We start from the raw sequence: 11,420 nt of genomic DNA on the forward strand, positions 1-11,420 counted from the left end.
CAGGGTCTTTTCCAATGAGTTGGCTCTTTGCATCAGGTATTGCAGCATCAGGTATTGCAGCATCAGGTATTGGAGCATCAGGTATTGGAGCATCCGGTATTTGGAGCTCTTTGCATCCAAAGTATTGGAGCTTCAGCTTCAACATCAGGCTTTCCAATGAATATTCAGGACTGATTTCCTTTAGGATGGACTGGTTGGATCTCCTTGCAGTCCAAGGGACTCTCAAGAGTCTTCTCCAACACCACAGTTCAAAAGCATCAATTTTCGGCGCTTAGCCTTCTTCACAGTCCAACTCTCACATCCATACATGACCACAGGAAAAACCATAGCCTTGACTAGATGGACTTTTTTGGCAAAGCAATGTCTCTGCTTTTGAATAGAGCCCACCAAAATAAAGTCTCTCTCTGTTTCCAATGTTTTCCCATCTATTTGCCATGAAGTGGTGGGACCAGATGCCTTGATCTTACTTTTCTGAATGTTGAGTTTTAAGCCAACTTTTTCACTCTCCTCTTTCACTTTCATCAAGAGGCTCTTTAGTTCTTCTTCGCTTTCTACCTTAAGAGTGGTGTCATCTGCGTATCTGAGGTTATTGATATTTCTCCCAGAAATCTTGATTCCAGCCTGTGCTTCATCCAGCCCAATGTTTCTCATGATGGACTCTGCATATAAGTTAAATAAGCAGGGTGACAATATACAGCCTTGACGTACCCCTTTCCTGATTTGGAACCTGTTTTTTGTTCCATGTCCAGTTCTAACTGTTGCTTTTTGACCTGCATACAGATTTCTCAGGAGGTAGGTCAGGTGGTCTGATATTCCCATCTCTTTAAGAATTTTCCACAGTTTGTTGTGATCCACACAGTCAAAGGCTTTGGCATAGTCAATAAAGCAGAAGTAGATGTTTTCGGGGCACTGTATACCCTGACCTTATGCTCCTCCATTCCTCTGGTTTCTGCAGGTGTCCCCCCTTGAGGCTATACCAACCAAAATTCAGGAGGCAAGAGAGCCCATTGATACAGTTGCTATAGTTTAGCCACCTGGGTCACAGAACAGGGTGTGGAAGGATGAAGAAGACCTAGAAGGGCAGGCAGGAGATAGTAAGCCCATAGTCCAATATGGGTGAGGATGAGTGTTGGGAGATGAGGCCAGAGAAGTAAGTCAGAGAAAAGAAGACTTTTTGAGTCTTGATAATTCTGAATTTTATACCATGGGAAATGGGAAGTCACTGATTAATTTAAGCAAGAGCCTGAAATGATTGTATCTGCATTTTAAAATAATACCTGATTATAGTGAAGAAAATACCTTGGATGGGATGATGGTTTCCTTCACTGGTATCACAGCATATTTACCTACCAATCCATAAATATTTATGAGGAAAGGCTCATATGGTTTACACTCATGTGTGTTGGAAGTTAACCCATGGAAATAGATGAGGTATTGTAAGTTTATGGTCTAGAAGAAAAATTAACCCCAAATTCTAGTACCAACTGTTGTACAGTTAGTTACCTTCTTCCAGAGTGTCAGATAAGTGTCTACTAGAAAATGCTCTTGCATGACAGACAAAAAAGGAACTAGCAATGGTCATGTTTTTCGCCAAGATTGGAACAGCTTTTTCTTTTATAGTGTTGCTAATGAATGATGCTGGCATTTAAAATTGCCTTTTCGGGAGGAGCCAAGATGGTGGAGGAGTAGGATGGGGAGAACACTTTCTCCCCCACAAATTCATCAAAAGAGCATTTAAACGTCGAGTAAATTCCACAAAACAACTTCTGAATGCCGGCAGAGGACATCAGGCACCCAGAAAAGCAATCCAACTCTTCGAAAGGAGCGCAACTGAACAAAGAGAAGAAATACAGCTCCACCCATCAGAACACTGACACAAGCTTCCCTAACCAGGAAACCTTGACAAGCCACCTGTACAAACCCACACACAGCGAGGAAAAGCCACAATAAAGAGAACTCCACAAACTGCCAGAATACAGAAAGGACACGCCAAACTCAGCAATTTAAACAAGATGAAGAGACAGAGGAATAGCCAGCAGATAAAGGAACAGGATAAATGCCCACCAAACCAAACAAAAGAGGAAGAGATAGGGAATCTACCTGATAAAGAATTCCGAATAATGATAGTGAAATTGATCCAAAATCTTGAAATTAAAATGGAATCACAGATAAATAGCTTGGAGACAAGGATTGAGAAGATGCAAGAAAGGTTTAACAAGGACCTAGAAGAAATAAAAAAGAGTCAATATATAATGAATAATGCAATAAATGAAATTAAAAACACTCTGGAGGCAACAAATAGTAGAATAACGGAGGCAGAAGATAGGATTAGTGAATTAGAAGATAGAATGGTAGAAATAAATGAATCAGAGAGAATAAAAGAAAAACGAATTAAAAGAAATGAGGACAATCTCAGAGACCTCCAGGACAATATTAAACGCTACAACATTCGAATCATAGGGGTTCCAGAAGAAGAAGACAAAAAGAAAGACCATGAGAAAATACTTGAGGAGATAATAGTTGAAAACTTCCCTAAAATGGGGAAGGAAATAATCACCCAAGTCCAAGAAACCCAGAGAGTCCCAAACAGGATAAACCCAAGGCGAAACACCCCAAGACACATATTAATCAAATTAACAAAGATCAAACACAAAGAACAAATATTAAAAGCAGCAAGGGAAAAACAACAAATAACACACAAGGGAATTCCCATAAGGATAACAGCTGATCTTTCAATAGAAACTCTTCAAGCCAGGAGGGAATGGCAAGACATACTTAAAATGATGAAAGAAAATAACCTACAGCCCAGATTATTGTACCCAGCAAGGATTTCATTCAAGTATGAAGGAGAAATCAAAAGCTTCTCAGACAAGCAAAAGCTGAGAGAATTCTGCACCACCAAACCGCTCTCCAACAAATACAAAAGGATATTCTCTAGACAGGAAACACAAAAATGGTGTATAAATTCGAACCCAAAACAATAAAGTAAATGGCAATGGGATCATACTTATCAGTAATTACCTTAAACATAAATGGGTTGAATGCCCCAACCAAAAGACAAAGACTGGCTGAATGGATACAAAAACAAGACCCCTACATATGTTGTCTACAGGAGACCCACCTCAAAACAGGGGACACATACAGACTGAAAGTGAAGGGCTGGAAAAAGATTTTCCATGCAAATAGGGACCAAAAGAAAGCAGGAATAGCAATACTCATATCAGATAAAATAGACTTTAAAACAAAGGCTGTGAAAAGAGACAAAGAAGGTCACTACATAATGATCAAAGGATCAATCCAAGAAGAAGATATAACAATTATAAATATATATGCACCCAACACGGGAGCACCGCAGTATGTAAGACAAATGCTAACAAGTATGAAAGGAGAAATTAACAATAACAAAATAATGGGAGACTTTAATACCCCACTTACACCTATGGATAGTTCAACTAAACAGAAAATTAACAAGGAAACACAAACTTTAAACGATACAATAGACCAGTTAGACCTAATTGATATCTATAGGACATTTCATCCCAAAACAATGAATTTCATTTTCTCAAGTGCACATGGAACCTTCTCCAGGATAGATCACATCCTGGGCGATAAAACTAGCCTTGGTAAATTCAAAAAAATAGAAATCATTCCAAGCATCTTTTCTGACCACAATGCAGTAAGATTAGATCTCAATTACAGGAGAAAAACTATTAAAAATTCCAACATATGGAGGCTGAACAACACGCTGCTGAATAACCAACAAATCACAGAAGAAATCAAAAAAGAAATCAAAATTTGCATAGAAACGAATGAAAATGAAAACACAACAACCCAAAACCTGTGGGACACAGTAAAAGCAGTCCTAAGGGGAAAGTTCATAGCAATACAGGCACACATCAAGAAACAAGAAAAAAGTCAAATAAATAACCTAACTCTACACCTAAAGCAACTAGAAAAGGAAGAAATGAAGAACCCCAGGGTTAGTAGAAGGAAAGAAATCTTAAAAATTAGAGCAGAAATAAATGCAAAAGAAACAAAAGAGACCATAGCAAAAATCAACAAAGCCAAAAGCTGGTTCTTTGAAAGGATAAATAAAATTGACAAACCATTAGCCAGACTCATCAAGAAACAAAGGGAGAAAAATCAAATCCATAAAATTAGAAACGAAAATGGAGAGATCACAACAGACAACACAGAAATACAAAGGATCATAAGAGACTATTATCAACAATTATATGCCAATAAAATGGACAACGAGGAAGAAATGGACAAATTCTTAGAAAAGTACAACTTTCCCAAACTCGACCAGGAGGAAATAGAAAACCTTAACAGACCCATCACAAGCATGGAAATTGAAACTGTAATAAAAAATCTTCCAGTAAACAAAAGCCCAGGTCCAGACGGCTTCACAGCTGAATTCTACCAAAAATTTAGAGAAGAGCTAACACCTATCCTGCTCAAACTCTTCCAGAAAATTGCAGAGGAAGGTAAACTTCCAAACTCATTCTATGAGGCCACCATCACCCTAATCCCAAAACCTGACAAAGATCCCACAAAAAAAGAAAACTACAGGCCAATATCACTGATGAACATAGATGCAAAAATCCTTAACAAAATTCTAGCAATCAGAATCCAACAACACATTAAAAAGATCATACACCATGACCAAGTGGGGTTTATCCCAGGGACGCAAGGATTCTTCAATATCTGCAAATCAATCAATGTAATACACCACATTAACAAATTGAAAAACAAAAACCATATGATTATCTCAATAGATGCAGAGAAAGCCTTTGACAAAATTCAACATCCATTTATGATAAAAACTCTCCAGAAAGCAGGAATAGAAGGAACATACCTCAACATAATAAAGGCTATATATGACAAACCCACAGCAAACATTATCCTCAATGGTGAAAAATTGAAAGCATTTCCTCTAAAGTCAGGAACAAGACAAGGGTGCCCACTTTCACCATTACTATTCAACATAGTTTTGGAAGTTTTGGCCACAGCAATCAGAGCAGAAAAAGAAATAAAAGGAATCCAAATTGGAAAAGAAGAAGTAAAACTCTCACTATTTGCAGATGACATGATCCTCTACATAGAAAACCCTAAAGACTCCACCAGAAAATTACTAGAATTAATCAATGATTATAGTAAAGTTGCAGGATATAAAATCAACACACAGAAATCCCTTGCATTCCTATACACTAATAATGAGAAAACAGAAAGAGAAATTAAGGAAACAATTCCATTCACCATTGCAACGAAAAGAATAAAATACTTAGGAATATATCTACCTAAAGAAACTAAAGACCTATATATAGAAAACTATAAAACACTGGTGAAAGAAATCAAAGAGGACACTAATAGATGGAGAAATATACCATGTTCATGGATTGGAAGAATCAATATAGTGAAAATGAGTATACTACCCAAAGCAATTTATAGATTCAATGCAATCCCTATCAAGCTACCAACAGTATTCTTCACAGAGCTAGAACAAATCATTTCACAATTTGTTTGGAAATACAAAAAACCTCGAATAGCCAAAGCGATCTTGAGAAAGAAGAATGGAACTGGAGGAACCAACCTACCTGACTTCAGGCTCTACTAGAAAGCCACAGTTATCAAGACAGTATGGTACTGGCACAAAGACAGAAATATAGATCAATGGAACAAAATAGAAAGCCCAGAGATAAATCCACGCACATATGGACACCTTATCTTTGACAAAGGAGGCAAGAATATACAATGGATTAAAGACAATCTCTTTAACAAGTGGTGCTGGGAAATCTGGTCAACCGCTTGTAAAAGAATGAAACTAGAACACTTTCTAACACCATATACAAAAATAAACTCAAAATGGATTAAAGATCTCAACGTAAGACCAGAAACTATAAAACTACTAGAGGAGAACATAGGCAAAACACTCTCCGACATACATCACAGCAGGATCCTCTATGACCCACCTCCCAGAATATTGGAAATAAAAGCAAAAATAAACAAATGGGACGTAATTAAACTTAAAAGCTTCTGCACATCAAAGGAAACTATTAGCAAGGTGAAAAGACAGCCTTCAGAATGGGAGAAAATAATAGCAAATGAAGCAACCGACAAACAACTAATCTCAAAAATATACAAGCAACTCCTACAGCTCAACTCCAGAAAAATAAATGACCCAATCAAAGAATGGGCCAAAGATCTAAATAGACATTTCTCCAAAGAAGACATACAGATGGCTAACAAACACATGAAAAGATGCTCAACATCACTCATTATCAGAGAAATGCAAATCAAAACTACTATGAGGTACCATTTCACACCAGTCAGAATGGCTGCGATCCAAAAGTCTACAAATAATAAATGCTGGAGAGGGTGTGGAGAAAAGGGAACCCTCTTACACTGTTGGTGGGAATGCAAACTAGTACAGCCACTATGGAGAACAGTGTGGAGATTCCTTAAAAAACTGGAAATAGAACTGCCTTATGACCCAGCAATCCCACTGCTGGGCATACACACTGAGGAAACCAGAAGGGAAAGAGACACGTGTACCCCAATGTTCATCGCAGCACTGTTTATAATAGCCAGGACATGGAAGCAACCTAGATGTCCATCAGCAGATGAATGGATAAGGAAGCTGTGGTACATATACACAATGGAGTATTACTCAGCCATTAAATAGAATACATTTGAATCAGTTCCAATGAGGTGGATGAAACTGGAGCCTATTATACAGAGTGAAGTAAGCCAGAAGGAAAAACACCAATACAGTATACTAACACATATATATGGAATTTAGAAAGATGGTAACGATAACCTTGTATACGAGACAGCAAAAGAGACACTGATGTATAGAACAGTCTTATGGACTCTGTGGGAGAGGGAGAGGGTGGGAAGATTTGGGAGAATGGCATTGAAACATGTGAAATGTCATGTATGAAACGAGATGCCAGTCCAGGTTCAATGCACGATGCTGGATGCTTGGGGCTGGTGCACTGGGACGACCCAGAGGGATGGTATGGGGAAGGAGGAGGGAGGAGGGTCCAGGATGGGGAACACATGTATACCTGTGGTGGATTCATTTTGATATTTGGCAAAACTAATACAATTATGTAAGGTTTAAAAATAAAATAAAATTAATTAAAAAAAAAGCAAAAAATAAAAAATAAAAAAATAAAATTGCCTTTTCCAAGATAAAGATACAGGTATGAGTGACTTGTATGCAAATGACTTTGTATCATGCAAGAGTTCAGGCCCTGTTATTTTCTAATTCATCAGTAGCCATTCCCCCAAACCAGAAATATCAAAGAGGTTTTAGGAAATTTATCAGCTTACTGAAACTGAAGACTCTGTCTTTCAAATTTCCTGCTTACTTTCCTCAAAACTCTTTATGGAATGAAGACTGGCTGAGAATGAATCAGTAATACATAGAGAAATCTAATGCTAGGCTTCCAAGTTGGTGCTAGTGCTAAAGAACCCACCTGCCAGTGCAGAAGACATAAGAGACGTGGGTTCAATCCCTGGGTCGAGAAGATCCCCTGGAAGAGGGCTTGGCAACCCACTCCAGTATTCTTGCCTGGAGAATTCCATAGACAGAAGAGCCTGGTGGGTTCATAGGGTTGCAAAGAGTTGTACATGACTGAGATGACTTAGCAGATACACTCATGCAGTGATCTTCAAAGTAGGGAAGAGATACGTATTTAAGGGAATCAGTTTCTAGATCCTTGACTTCTCTATGTACCCTTTCCTAAAAATGACTGTGGTTCTCATTTCCTAACTTTCATTTCACAACTGTCCTTCTTACTTTACATGGAATTTTTGCAGTGCTGCTCTGAGGTTGAAAAACCACTAGGGCATTAAGGAAAGGGGTATTTCTTTTTTTTGGTGTCAGCAAAGCATTTAATCAAAGCAATTAAATCTGACCTCAGTCATTTCATTAAGAAATGTGCTTTCAAAAATCTTTTTTGGCTGTTACATTAAAAAAAATGTTTAAAAATTATAACATATTTAGGTTGTTTTCATTAAGTATGCATTACTAGTAATTGTATTTACAACTCAATCCAGAAAAAAAATAACTTTTAACAATTAGAGCAATATGATTAGGGAAAATTAAAAAATAATTTTAATTTCATACATGTTTTGCAGACGTTTTTGGTAATCAGTAAAAGACTTTTAAAGACAAAATGTATTAAATTCTGCAGGAGAAATTGAATGGAAATATGATTTTAAGAAAAGAAAGGAGTAACATGATATCTTGTTCATGAGTTTTAATTGGATGTTGATGGATATCAGATTACTTTGATATTAAGATTTCATTGCATATATTTATAAGCTATTATATGAGTTTTATTTGAGAATGTCAATATTTATACTGCAGTGGAATTTATAACCTTTAGAGCTACTTAAACATTTAAAGTAATTATAAAATATTTTAGAAGTCATCTTAAAAATGTGTGAAGGTTTTATAGTTTTCCAAATTCTATCACTCATCTAAAGTGCTGATTGGCTTACAAACATACATGCTTTGATGACAGTGCAGAATTACTGGCAATGTCCGTTTTGGTTAATGCTTTAACCATTCTTTAAATTTATATCTTCTACAGATTGGTGGAAAATAGCACTCATTGAAATTCATGAGATTTCTCCAGTGTTTCCCCTTATATCTGAATCTAAATGAAGTAAGACAGAACCAAAGATTTTTAGATCTGACATCACTCACCTTTCTGAAATTGCAAATGTTCTGTGCAAGAAATGATCAGTGTAATTCTGAGCTTCTAGAAAAGGTTATCTGCATCAGCCTTCCCATTAAGCAGAAATTTCCTTCTGCCAAAGGGTAGACTTTTGTTGCTGCAGTCAGTGGAACGTGCCCATTCCTGATGTTGCAGACACAATGAAGCTTCCAAAGAGAAGTGAGACAAAGAGCTGTGTTAGGAGAGAAAGAACATGAAAGCTCCATACTCTCGGTTTTGTTAGTAACCAAAGCAGAAAAACAGTGTTAGCAAAGCATATTAATAGGAATCAAAATATCCTAATGTGGTCTCAACACCTAAAAGTTCTATTCTGACCATGTTCTTAAGCAAATACTAACCTAAGCACATGTGATGTTTTGGTTTATGATAAGAAATGGATATCTGATCTTCATTCCATTTCTGGCACCTAAAACTCTTGGAATTTCTTGTGGCAAGAGCCTTATTGCCTGCAATTTGGGAGACCCATGCTTGATCCCTGGGTTAGGAAGATTCCCTGGAGAAGCAAATGGCTACCCATTCCAGTGTTGTTGGCTGGAGAATTCCACAAGACAGATGAGCCTGGCGAGCTATGGTCCATGGGGTCACAGAGTTGGACATGACTGAGTGACAAACACTTTTAACATACTCCATGTTGGCTACATTCCCCATTTTGTGCAATATACTTATAGCTCATTTTATACCTTAAGAGTGTGTACCTCTTAATCTCCTCCACTTATATTGCCTGTCCCTGCTTCCCTCTCACCACTGGTAACCACTGGTTTGCCTTCTATATCTGTGAATCTGCTTCTTTTTTAAAAGTTAAATTCACTAGCTTGTATTTTTCAGACTTCACATTAAACGATATCATACAAAAAAAAAAAAAAAAAAAGAGCCTTAAAGTTATCTTATATTATGTTAACGTGGTGATTTTCAGAAAGCACCTAAAGACAGTGGCTGGTTGACAGAGGAGCCAATCCTGTGATTAGAGGGTTGCAACTTGTAGGCCCATCCCCCTGATCTCCGGAGAGGGGATGCAGCTGTTGAATCTATTGCCAATGGACAATGATTTAATCGGTCATATCTAAACAATGAAGCCCCTATAAAACCCCTTAAGGCTGGGGTTCATAGAGCCTCTGGGTTGGTGAACAGGTGGAGATTCAGGAAGAGTGGTGTGCTGAAGATGAGCTTGAAAGCTTTCCTTTCTTCATATCTTGCCCTACCCATCTCTTCTACCTGGCTGTTCCTGACTTGTATGCTTTCATAATAAACTGGCGACCTAGTGAGGAAACAAGCTTCCTTAGTTATGTGGGCCACTCCAACAAATTAATACTCCCCACTGCCTCTTGAGAAATCTGTATGCAGGTCAGGAAGCAACAGTTAGAACTGCACATGGAACAACAGACAGGTTCCAAATAGGAAAGGAGTACATCAAGGCTGTATATTGTCACCCTGCTTATTTAACTTAAATGCAGAGGACATCATGAGAAAAGCTGGGCTGGATGAAGCATAAGCTGGAATCAACATTTCCGGGAGAAATATCAATAACCTCAGATATGCAGATGACACCACCCTTATGGCAGAAAGCGAAGAAGAACTAAAGAGCCTCTTGATGAAAGTGAAAGAGGAGAGTGAAAGGTTGGCTTAAAACTCAACATTCAGAAAACTAAGATCATGGCATCTGGTCCCACCACTTCATGGCAAATAGATGGGGAAACAGTGGAAACAGTGAGAGACTATTTTTGGGGGGCTCCAAAATCCCTGCAGATGGTGATTGCAGCCATGAAATTAAAAGATGCTTACTCCTTGGAAGAAAAGTTATGACCAACCTAGACAGCACATTAAAAAGCAGAAACATTACTTTGCCAACAAAGGACCTTCTAATCAAGCTATGGTTTTTCCAGTAGTCATGTATGGATGTGAGAGTTGGACTATAAAGCTGAGTGCAGAAGAATTGATGCTTTTGAACTACTGTGTTGGAGAAGACTTGAGAGTCCCTTGGACTGCAAGGAGATCCAACCAGTCTATCCTAAAGGAGATCAGTCCTGAATATTCATCAGAAAGACTGATGTTGAAGCTGAAACTCCAATTTTTGGAGTTTGGCACCTGATGTGAAGAACTGACTCATTTGAAAAGACTGTGATGCTGGGAAAGATTGAAGGCAGGAGGAGAAGGGGACGAGCAAGGATGAGATGATTGGATGGCATCATCGACTCAATGGACATGAGTTTGAGTAAACTCTGGGAGCTGGTGATGGACAGGGAGTCCTGGCGTACTGCAGTCCATGGGGTCACAAAGAGTCAGACATGACTGAACGACTGAACTGAACTGATGGGAAGATCCCCTACCTACCCCCTCCACCCACCATATTAGAAACTGGGATTCAGAACATCTGTTCATCACAGAAGCAGGACAGGATATTCCTGCCCAGACAGTAGGTAGAAAAGTGAACGAGGCAAAATTAAGGATCAGATTAGCTGATACCTGCGTATCTATCAGACTTTTATTTTATGAATATGTCTGCATGACAAAAAATTTTACATTTTTAACTTATTTCTTTATTAACCTGCATTAGCTCACTCTTGCCTAGTAGACTATTTGTTATAGTATGCTATGGTATATGTTGTATTTCCTTCTAGGCTGAGGTGATATTAAAAACTCATAACCCAATATTTAATAACCTGTTTGTTA

This window comes from Bos indicus, chromosome 10, assembly GCF_029378745.1.
Source record: "Bos indicus isolate NIAB-ARS_2022 breed Sahiwal x Tharparkar chromosome 10, NIAB-ARS_B.indTharparkar_mat_pri_1.0, whole genome shotgun sequence".
Taxonomy (NCBI): Eukaryota; Metazoa; Chordata; class Mammalia; order Artiodactyla; family Bovidae; genus Bos; species Bos indicus.